Source organism: Triticum dicoccoides, chromosome 7B (assembly GCF_002162155.2).
Source record: "Triticum dicoccoides isolate Atlit2015 ecotype Zavitan chromosome 7B, WEW_v2.0, whole genome shotgun sequence".
Lineage (NCBI taxonomy): Eukaryota > Viridiplantae > Streptophyta > Magnoliopsida > Poales > Poaceae > Triticum > Triticum dicoccoides.
Genome location: NC_041393.1, coordinates 598,979,476 through 598,989,350, shown reverse-complemented (window position 1 = coordinate 598,989,350; position 9,875 = coordinate 598,979,476). Strand labels below are relative to the sequence as shown.

Here is a 9,875-nt window from a genome sequence, read left to right as displayed (position 1 = left end):
TGGCTCAATCAGGCCGGATTCCGCGAGGCCGTTGCGGCCAAGTGGATCACCGCGCGAGATGCTCCTCACCGTGCCATGCCCGCCGTTGACTCTTGGCAGTTCTGCGCCAAGCTGGCCCGCCAATTTATGAAGGGTTGGGGCGCGAACCTTGGACGTGATCTACGTGAGCGCAAGAAGGCCCTCTTGTGTGCCATCCAGGCCCTGGACGCTTGTGCTGACTCGTCTGGGATCTCTCCAGACGAGTGGATGCTGAGATATGATCTCGAGGACCAGCTCTCGGTCATCTACTCTGATGAAGAGGCTTACTGGCGGCTGCGCGGCACCCAACGGTGGGTGATCCATGGTGACGCTAACACGGCTTACTTCCAGGCGATCGCCAATGGCCGGCGTCGTCGGAATTCCATCCACTCTCTGTGGAAGGCGATACTCAGCTCACTCGCCCCTTGGACATCCGAGTCCACATAGACGGCTTTTATAAAGCCCTTTTCTCCCCCACCCGTCGGGGTGGGGCTGCGCTGGCTCCCGACACCTGGTCGGGCGCCCAGCTAGTTTCCGTCAAGGCCAACGCGGCCTTGGTCGCCCCCTTCTCGGAGGATGAGGTCCTAGTGGTGATCAAGGGCATGAACCCCTCCTTGGCTCCGGGCCCGGATGGATTGACAGTCTCGTTCTTCAAAACGTTCTGGCAAACCATCAAACCGGAGGTCATGGCCCTCTTCGACGAATTCTTCTTTGGGACCATGGACCTTGGGCGCCTAAACTATGGGATCATTACCCTCATCCCCAAGGTTTCGGGGGCCTCCGACATCCGCCAATTCCGCCCGATCATGGTGATCAATGTGATCTTCAGGATCTTGGCTAAAGGGTACGCCAATAGGGTGACCCTTCTTGCGGACTCTGTCACCCACCCCAACCAATCCGCCTTCATCCAAGGCCGGTTCATTTTGGATGGGATGCTGGTCTTTCACGAGGTCCTCCATGAAGTCCGCTCCAAACACCACCGCGCGATCTTCCTAAAGTTAGACTTCCACAAAGCCAGCGACACTGTCCACTGGCCCTTCCTTCGGGAAGTTCTGCTTCGTAAGGGTTTCGACGACCGTTGGGTGACCCACGTTATGCAACTGGTCACCTGCGGTCGGACTGCGGTCAACATCAACGGCGAGATCGTACCTTACTTCCCCACCTTATGTGGGGTTCGCCAGGGCGATCCGTTCTCCCTGTTTCTATTCAACATGGTGGTCGATGCCCTCGCGGTCATTCTTGATAAGGCCAAAGCTTGTGGCCATCTCCGCGGCGTTGTCCCCCACCTTGTGGGTGGGGGAGGGGTCTCCCTCCTCCAATATGCGGATGACACCATAGTTATGGTGGAGGGCTCCGCGTCCGACATCCCCAACCTAAAGTTCCTCCTCTTGTGTTTCCAAAAGATGTCTGGGCTTACCATTAACTTCGCTAAGAGCGAACTATCCTCCAGAGGAGGCAATATCCATTGCGGACCGGCTGAACTGCCGCCTGGGTTCCTTCCCCACGACCTACCTGGGGATACCCATTAGTGACTCCAGACTCACTGTGGCTGACCTCCGCCCGACGGTGACTCGGATGCAGCATCGGGTTGAGCCCTAGCGGGGGCGTTGGCTGTCAAAAGCGGCCAGGGTGATTCTAATCAACTCCTCGCTTGCTAGCCTTCTCTGGTTCCTCATGAGCTTCTATAGACTCCATGAGACCCTCCATCGGGAGGTCGCTAAATACCAGTCGAGGTTCTATTGGGCGGGAGAGGGAGACAAGCAGAAGTACCATATGGTGAGCTGGCCCGACATTTGCAAACCCAAAGACCAGGGTGGCCTTGGGATCCTGTCATCTCGTCGCTTGAACATTGCTCTCCTGACCCGATGGCTGTGGCGTATCGCCAATGGGGAGGGAGGCCTCTGGCTTACCATCATCCGTAATAAATACCCTAGGGACCAACCTCTGGCCTTCTGCCAGTGTACGGGTGGATCCCAATTCTGGTAGTCCATGATCCAGCTTATGCCTGTCCTCCGCATCGGTACGTCCATCTCTGTTAGATACGGGTCCTCGACCCTATTCTGGTTCGACCGATGGCTTGGGGACTCCCCCTTGGTTGTGCGGTTCCTAGAACTCTTTGCCATTGCGGCCGACCCTCGGGTCTCTGTCGAGACGGCCCTTATTAACTTAGGGCGTCTTGCTTTCCGTCGCCCCTTCGGCCCCCTCGAGGTGGCTGCTTGGGACTCCCTCCTCCAAGACGTGGCCGTTATGCCGATGAACGTCGAGAGGACCAGGATGCCATTTCTTGGCACCTTGAGCCGTCTGGCCGCTTCTCCACGAAGTCCTTGTACGCCGCCATCGCGCCCTCGATGGCCCCGGAACCCTTTAGCCTGATCTGGGACATCCGCCTCCCTGTGAAGATCAGGATCTTCCTGTGGCAATGGATCCGTGGACGCCTCCCCTCTGGGGTTGAAGTCCTCAAGCGTAACGGCCCGGGCAATGGGAGGTGCCCCATCTGTGGCACGATCGAGGATGCTAACCACATCTTCTTCTCGTGCTCTACTGCCCAGTTCATGTGGGCTTGCTTCCGCGAAACAGTCGATTGACAGTGGTGCAATACCAACTTCCCCGACTTACTTGCGGAACTCAACGCCTCTCCTTCTCGCTACCGCCATATTAGATGGCTGTGCGTTGGGATCCTCGCCTGGACGCTTTGGAACATTCGCAACAAGCTTGTCATTCAGAAGGTGCCTCTTCGACGTGCGACTGACGCTATCTTCAAAATGTGTGGTTACTTGCAGCTTTGGCGGCCGCTTAGACGCCCCCAGGACCGGGACATCATCACCACCCTCCTCTCCGACCTTCGCTTGATGGCGCTCTGCGTGGCCCCCCCGCTACCGCCCCCTCCGCCAGAGCCTGACTAGGTCGTCTGGTGGCTTTGTGATGTGTTGTGTGTGATTAGGGCTTGTTGTGCTGTGCTCTCAGCTCTGACCCTTGTGACTTATTTGTGTACCTGTGGACCTCCGTGTGCGTGTGTGTGGGCTTGTATGGAACCTTGTTGGATGCTTGCTGTGGGCGGTTGCTTTATAATATAAAGCGGGGCGAAAGTCTTTTTCGGTAAAAGAAACATATCTATCACCGCACTGACGCAGAAGAATTTTTAGTGGGTATGCTTACCGGTTGCTCCACTAGGGGACCAAATTAATTAGCGGGAGAAAACAAAGCGTTGGGGAAACATCAAAGCTATGCTGATCTAAGCATATCACTGCGTGCCTGTGCGCCAGCAATAAGGAATTCCATGCCTAAGCAAATTCGTGCATGTTCTACACGCGCGTACATGTCCATGACAGCGTAGAAGAGCCAGCATGGCGGTCAAAGTCGTGACGCGCAGGCTGCTTTTCTACGTACCAAGGTTTGTGGCAGTAGTATGTACCCGAGATTTGTGGCAGTAGTATGTACCAGAGGATGCTTTCAGCAACTTGCTTCTATTGAGAAACGATCTAGCCCGGGTTTATTCTTAAACACCGACGCAGACGCTCTACAAATCTTGCCTGCAAAATACGACTAGAATTTGCTAGCAATTGAAGCCAGTGATGTGGAATTGGTTCTTGGTCTCGGTCATGCTCACGCTCACGCTCACGCTCGGCATTGAGGAATGACCTATGGATTCCCGACATTCTTTCTGTCGGGACGATTGCCGCGTACCTCGTTTGGGACACTGCGAATAGTGAGACTGGAGGAACATTCTGACTCTTTCTCTCGGCAGCTTGCTTCAGATGGTAAGTACTCTCCATAAAGAACTATAAGAGCGCTTTCATATTTCTTTATGGAGGGAATACTCTGCAACTGCAATATCGGCATATCTGGCTCTGTTTTCTGGAAGGGAAGGTGCACCGTGCGTGGCAGAAATTTGGGATTCATGTGCGCTACTTGACATCAAATTTTTCGCTTGGCTGGCTGTATGAGGAAGGTTGTGGACCGCGGATCGCGCCAATTGCAACATCCTTGTGTGATCAACTACCTGAGGACCATGCCCATATATGCTGCTCGGATGTCCTTCCTAGAGGGAGGTGTGGTTCTCACTGCTGCTGCCTCTCCGTCAACGCCGATTCACGCCAACGACCCAAGTCCAGCTCTATGAATGCTGGACACGGGTGGCCGCAGCGGTGCCAGGCAAGCACGGGGGAATGGTGAACTCTGTGATCACGGCTTGCCTCCAGTTCATCTGGCTCGAAATAAATAGAAGGGTCTTTGACCAACAATCCACTTTGCCAGCCAAGGTCGTGCACTAGAGCTGGCCTTTCTTTATGGAACAGGGCGTGTGCCTGCTGCTCTGCCGTCTTGTGGCTAGACCAGCACATTGTGTAACTTCAACATTATTCTTCCTCCCTTAGTGAGAAGACACGCACTTCTCTGCTGTGCCTTGAAAACAAAATAGATGGGTTTTTTTTTTTGCATCGATAATTGGGGTTTACTTGATAACAAAATTTCTGTGATGTCAACTATTAACTTAATATGCCTGCAAAATAGATTATTGTTCACCAATGCTATAAATTAGTGCCAATAGATTCTTGTTTACAAATATTAACTTAATACTGTCATTTTGCATCACATAATCGGATATTGATTGAGTGCTGTCGTTCAAAACCTTGCAAACAATATATTCCTTATATTGCCGGGAGTTGGCGGCCCGTACATTTCAGATCTTACGTCCAAGACTACCTTTAGAATCGCTTTCCAGAAAAGAAGGAAGAGCAAATTTTTACACGCTACCTCAGAGATCTTCATTCTTTCATTCATGATATACTAAGTGGCACGGATATAGTGAACTTCCCCATTCCTCCTATTCCTACGAGTCTGAGCGCATAGAAAAATTATTCATCAAGGTATTTGATAACATCACGGGTGGCATGTAGGATCAGGAAAATCATAAAACCATAGGTGTTGAACCCCCGTCACATGCAAGGAGATTTTTGAATGGTATGGACGTGCGTGGAATGAGTGGGAAAGGGAATGGGGCTCCTTTTAAGGACATGAGGTGCACATGGATCTTAGAAGGCAGGGTAAAATATTTCTATTAAACTATTAATGGGTACCAAAACAATGATAGGGGTGGAGAGAGGTGTGTCGCAGCCCGAGGGCTACTTGTGAAGAGCTTTCCCAAAAAATATCTTGTGGAGAGCTCTCACCGAGGGATACTTGCTGCTTGTGGAGAGCAGCAACCGGAGAGCAGAGGATTCAGAATCGAACAAGAGCAGTGCATAGGAAGAAGACATGCTCAGTTCCTTTCTGTTCAATGTCTCGCTCGGCTGAAGCTGCTCTCATTTTGTAGCTAGCGGAGCCAAGCCACCGGCCTAGTCCCACAGGCCATTAGGCCATATCCATCATGCCAAGTACACTCCCATGTTATTCGCAAAAAAAAGTACACTCCCGTGGACAGGAATGACAAGTTGTGGTAAACTGAAAGTCTGAAACGTAAAAGAAACCAAATTTGCTCTTCCTGGGTAAGCATACTTACCAAAGATGGTAAACGGGTCAGGGGAGGGTCGTTTTGGCTCTGGGTCCAAATGCTCTCTATATGATGTACGTCCAGCTGCACATGGAGATCTATGCAATGAAATATTCAATGAGATATACGGCCGTTTGAAAATCATAGCTGCTATACACCCGTCGTTGTGTGGACGAATTCTGCATGACAAGCCATATCACTTCGTCCATTCGTCACATCAAAGTGCAGTGGATGGCTAGTTTTGCCATCGTGTCGCTGCGTGCGGACTGAATCATCCGCAGAGCAGTTCCATGTGAAAATCAGGTATACAGTGCGGTAGAGAACCCCCATGTATTGAGATTCTCTTGCCTCTGGATTATAACTCTATCATTATTGAATAAACTACTATTGACTTGCAAAAAAGAATTATGCTTTGGCTGGATATTCATCAACGCCAGCGGCCTTCTCGGCTACACGTCGTACTGCCCCTTAGCCGGCCTGCCCGGTGCACCTCGACTGGCACATCATGTACACTATAAGAAATATGTCAACTTGTGACCTCCATTATTGGTCACTGAAAGGTCACAAATTTCCATTTACGACCTTTTTGTGATAAAAAACAGAAGGTCAAAAGCTGGCGGTCGTAAACTGACTATAGCGACCTTTAACAAAAGGTCGTTGGTTCTTTGACTAAATTTTTGGTCACTAGCAACCTCCCCATGCCACGTAGGCATCCAGCGTGGCAAGCTGATGTGGCACAAGATTCAGCCCGGTCCAATTCGGTTTTCTACATGGGCCTAGCCCAACAATTCGGCCTTTTTACTGTATATTTTTTCTATGCATTTTGTTTAACTACATGGGCCTGGCCCAACAATTTGGCCTTTTTTATATTTTGGGCCATGGCATTTTTAGTTTTTCAATATATATTTTTCAATCTGGTCCCACAAGTCAGATGGGTCCCACTTGTCATAATCTCCTATATTGGTCCCACATATCAAAAATGTGAGCATTGTTTAGATTATTTTCACAAATGGGCCCACTAATCAGGTTTCCATTTCACACGTCTTCAAATCACACAAATAATCAATATTTTAAATAGAACAGAAAAAATGTAGAATTTTTTAGGCCTGGAGCTACTGTACATAGTCTATTACAATCTGTGCATAGTCTATTACAACCCAGATATGCCTACTATTACAGTACTATAATATTTACAGTTTATTACAGTTTATTACGCCGCTTCGAACTTGAAATTTCCTAGGCCTGGAGCTCCTGTAAAAGGGTGAACACAAAGGCATTAGAGTACCATCTTCATTCCTGGAGTAGATATTCAAACCTCCAGGTTTAGTGTATAGACAATCTAGAAAATATATATTTAACAAAATTTCACAGAAATTCAGATGTCTATAATGTAATGAAGATGTAATCACAACAACTGATGTATACATGAGAAGTAGCAACTAAAAGAATTCTACAATCTTTCATAGCAAGATATTGTATATTACTGTACTATGATGTATTGTATATTACTGTACTTCAGATGTATTGCCACACCAAATTCTACAAGACGTCTGAAGTACAGTAATATACAATACATCATAGCAAGTTGACTGGACGAGTTTAGTTTGAACAACCCACTAAACAATTTAGCAATAAGAGCATACAACTACAGCAAAACAGAGCATAATTCAGTTCTAATATGCACAACTAAAACAACTCCATTTTTGGTTTTAATATGTATACAGCACGCATCATTGACCACGAAGCATATGGCCACAGCAAAACAAGGGAGCAATTCAGGGAAAGGAATACTACAGTTGCTTGAGACATGCGCTACTCGCTCGAAAGTAATCAGTAACCAACGAGTCAATAAAAGTGTGCAAGTAAGCCACTCTACCCAGTGAGATTAATACACTACAGAATCTATTTAAGACAAGACCACCACCGACATTAAACTGTACTATATTTCTGGACAGCAAACTAAATAGACGGCTGCTCTCAAACCATACATCCAAACGAAGCAAACGAGTACTCTACGGAAACCTTAGAGCATGCTTTACAACTCATATGTAGAGGCCAACTTGAAATTATGAGCATAACAAACTCGTTTTTCAGTTAGAAGCTCGCTGCCCAAAACTGTCAGGTAGTGCAGTTTTTTAACTGAACCAAATTTAGTTTACGGAACGGCCAGAGAAATCCAATTCCACAGGAGACATGATCATATTCCTAATCATCATGCATTTGCCATGCAGATCAACCAATTCTTCTTGAAAAATGAAAATTACAGCAGTGATTCTGAAATGGCATTTACCTTCCATATCATCAGATTAATATCAAACTGCCTCCCGTTGTACACCGATTGTGGCGTGATAGTCGCGCCGATGGCTATCTTGTTGGTCGTCTGGACAAACCCCCGGCAGTTGTGGTTGTAGCACCCCGTCTCTTGGTACGCATCAGTCTGCGAAATGCACGTTTAGTTAAACTGAATCCGGGGCAATGAGACCAGGCAAAAGGCGAACATTTTGTTTGTGCAAACAATACTTACTGTCCAGTAAGTGAAGAACCTGATGGACATTACTTCTTCATCAACCTTGGTTTGCCTGAAACAGGTTTAAGCAAAAATTATAGTGGCCTGTTAAGCAAGAAATACAACTCCATTCAGAATTACAGCAAACTATTAAGCAAAATTACAAGTACCGATGCAACTGTGCACACCAACTACAACTGAATATTCCACCGTACTAGTTCGGAGTTAGACACACAATTTTCAAAATGCAAAGACCCAGTAGAATCTTAATGTTTCTGCTCTAGAAGAAAAAGTGCAGAAATATGAGATACAATGACATATAGTTAAAATAACAAGATTCCACCAGAAAGATTCAGAAGCTTCGCATCACAAAGCAGAGCGCCATTCCAGCGAGAAAGCTAAACAGAGAAACATATCCAGGGAAATAATTAAAACAAGCAGGAAAACTCTTCCATCATTTTCTTTCAACAGTTTCGACGCCATATATTGAGATCCAAGATGCTTAAAACACCACAGGTATGATGGTAGGTACATTCAACAAAGATGGAACACAAGCAAATGGCAGCAGGCAGTCACTCCGATCCTACAGACTAGATGACTAACAACATGGACATTAACTGAATTTTAGTTCTTCCACGCATGGACATTGTATCCATACACTCTGCCCAGCGTCTCTGCAGCTACACCTGACATGGACATTATAACAGCCCTAAGCAACGCAACGAAATGAAGATCCCATCTGACGGACCAATGCTCATTTTATCTATCGAATCGATTGCAGACTTGTAGCGATAGCTAGCAATGTTGTATTTTACCTGTATCGCTTGGAGCAGAGGAGGGAGGAGAAGATGGCGCGGAGCTTGGTGACGCCGTGGCTCTTGGTGGGGTGGCGGATGATGCACTGGTCGAGGGCGGTGGTGACGGAGCGCGCCCCCGGGGCTCCGGCGAGCACGTCGTCGATGGCCTTGTGCACGCGGAGGTAGTGGAAGAGGGCGCGGCCGTGGATGCCCAGCAGGCGGTCGGAGGGCCTTGTCCCAGGAGCCCGTGTCCACCAGCTCGGCTAGGTCCGTCTGGGTCACCAACCTGCGCGCGCGTGTGCGTTGCCCGGATTAAGAGATGCATTCGCAGAGGCATGTTTGAAGGGGGGAGGGGGAGACACGACTGCGTGCTTACACATCCATGGTGCGGTTGAAGTTGTGGTGCCCGAGGAAGGAGATGAGCCGCCGCTGCCGGAAGCGCCGAGGCCAGGATGTAGTCATCCCTGTCGACGAGGATGGAGCGCTCGGGCATGGCGGATCCGGCCCCATTCCCGTCGGCGAAGTCGGATCTCCCGACGGCGGTCTCGGCGGAGCAGGGAACCAGGGCGAGGGAGGAGGAGGGAGGTGGTGGCGGTGATCTGGAAGGGGAGGGGAGCAGGGAGCCGGGGCGAGGAGGGAGGGAGGAGGATTGGATCTGGCCAGAGGGGAAGGAGGAAGGGGAAGGATGGATCTGCGAGGGAAGGGGCGGGTGGCGGCGAGGGGAGGGATCTGCGAGCGCTAGGGTTAGCTGAGAGAGTGGAGGGGTGGATGGACGGACAGATGGATGGATGGATGGATGGATGGACAGATGTTTGCCATGTCACTGATCCATGCCACAGCTGGTTCCACCAATCAGAATTAAGCATTTTTTGTTTTTTCTCTTACAGTTTGTACCCTCTTATTCAGGCAAACATTTAACCTCTTATAGTTAGTTTAAATAAACCAATATTTTGTACATGTGTGTATTTAGGCATGACAAACAATGTTGATTTGGAAGGTTTTCATTTTCTTTGCTCAAAAGAACCATTTTTCATTTTTCGAGTACCCGAAAGGAGATTTTTTTATG

At 48.8% G+C, this 9,875-nt stretch overlaps 1 long non-coding RNA gene across 1 annotated transcript; it reads right to left on the bottom strand.

Moving 5' to 3' along the window:
- Positions 1–6,616: 6,616 nt before the first annotated feature.
- On the bottom strand, positions 6,617–9,419 carry LOC119342186. Its single transcript, XR_005165437.1, has 5 exons — positions 9,186–9,419; positions 8,828–9,095; positions 8,031–8,085; positions 7,797–7,943; positions 6,617–6,757 (listed from the first exon to the last, which is right to left on the bottom strand). It is a non-coding gene; the product is annotated as an uncharacterized LOC119342186 (long non-coding RNA).
- Positions 9,420–9,875: the final 456 nt, after the last annotated feature.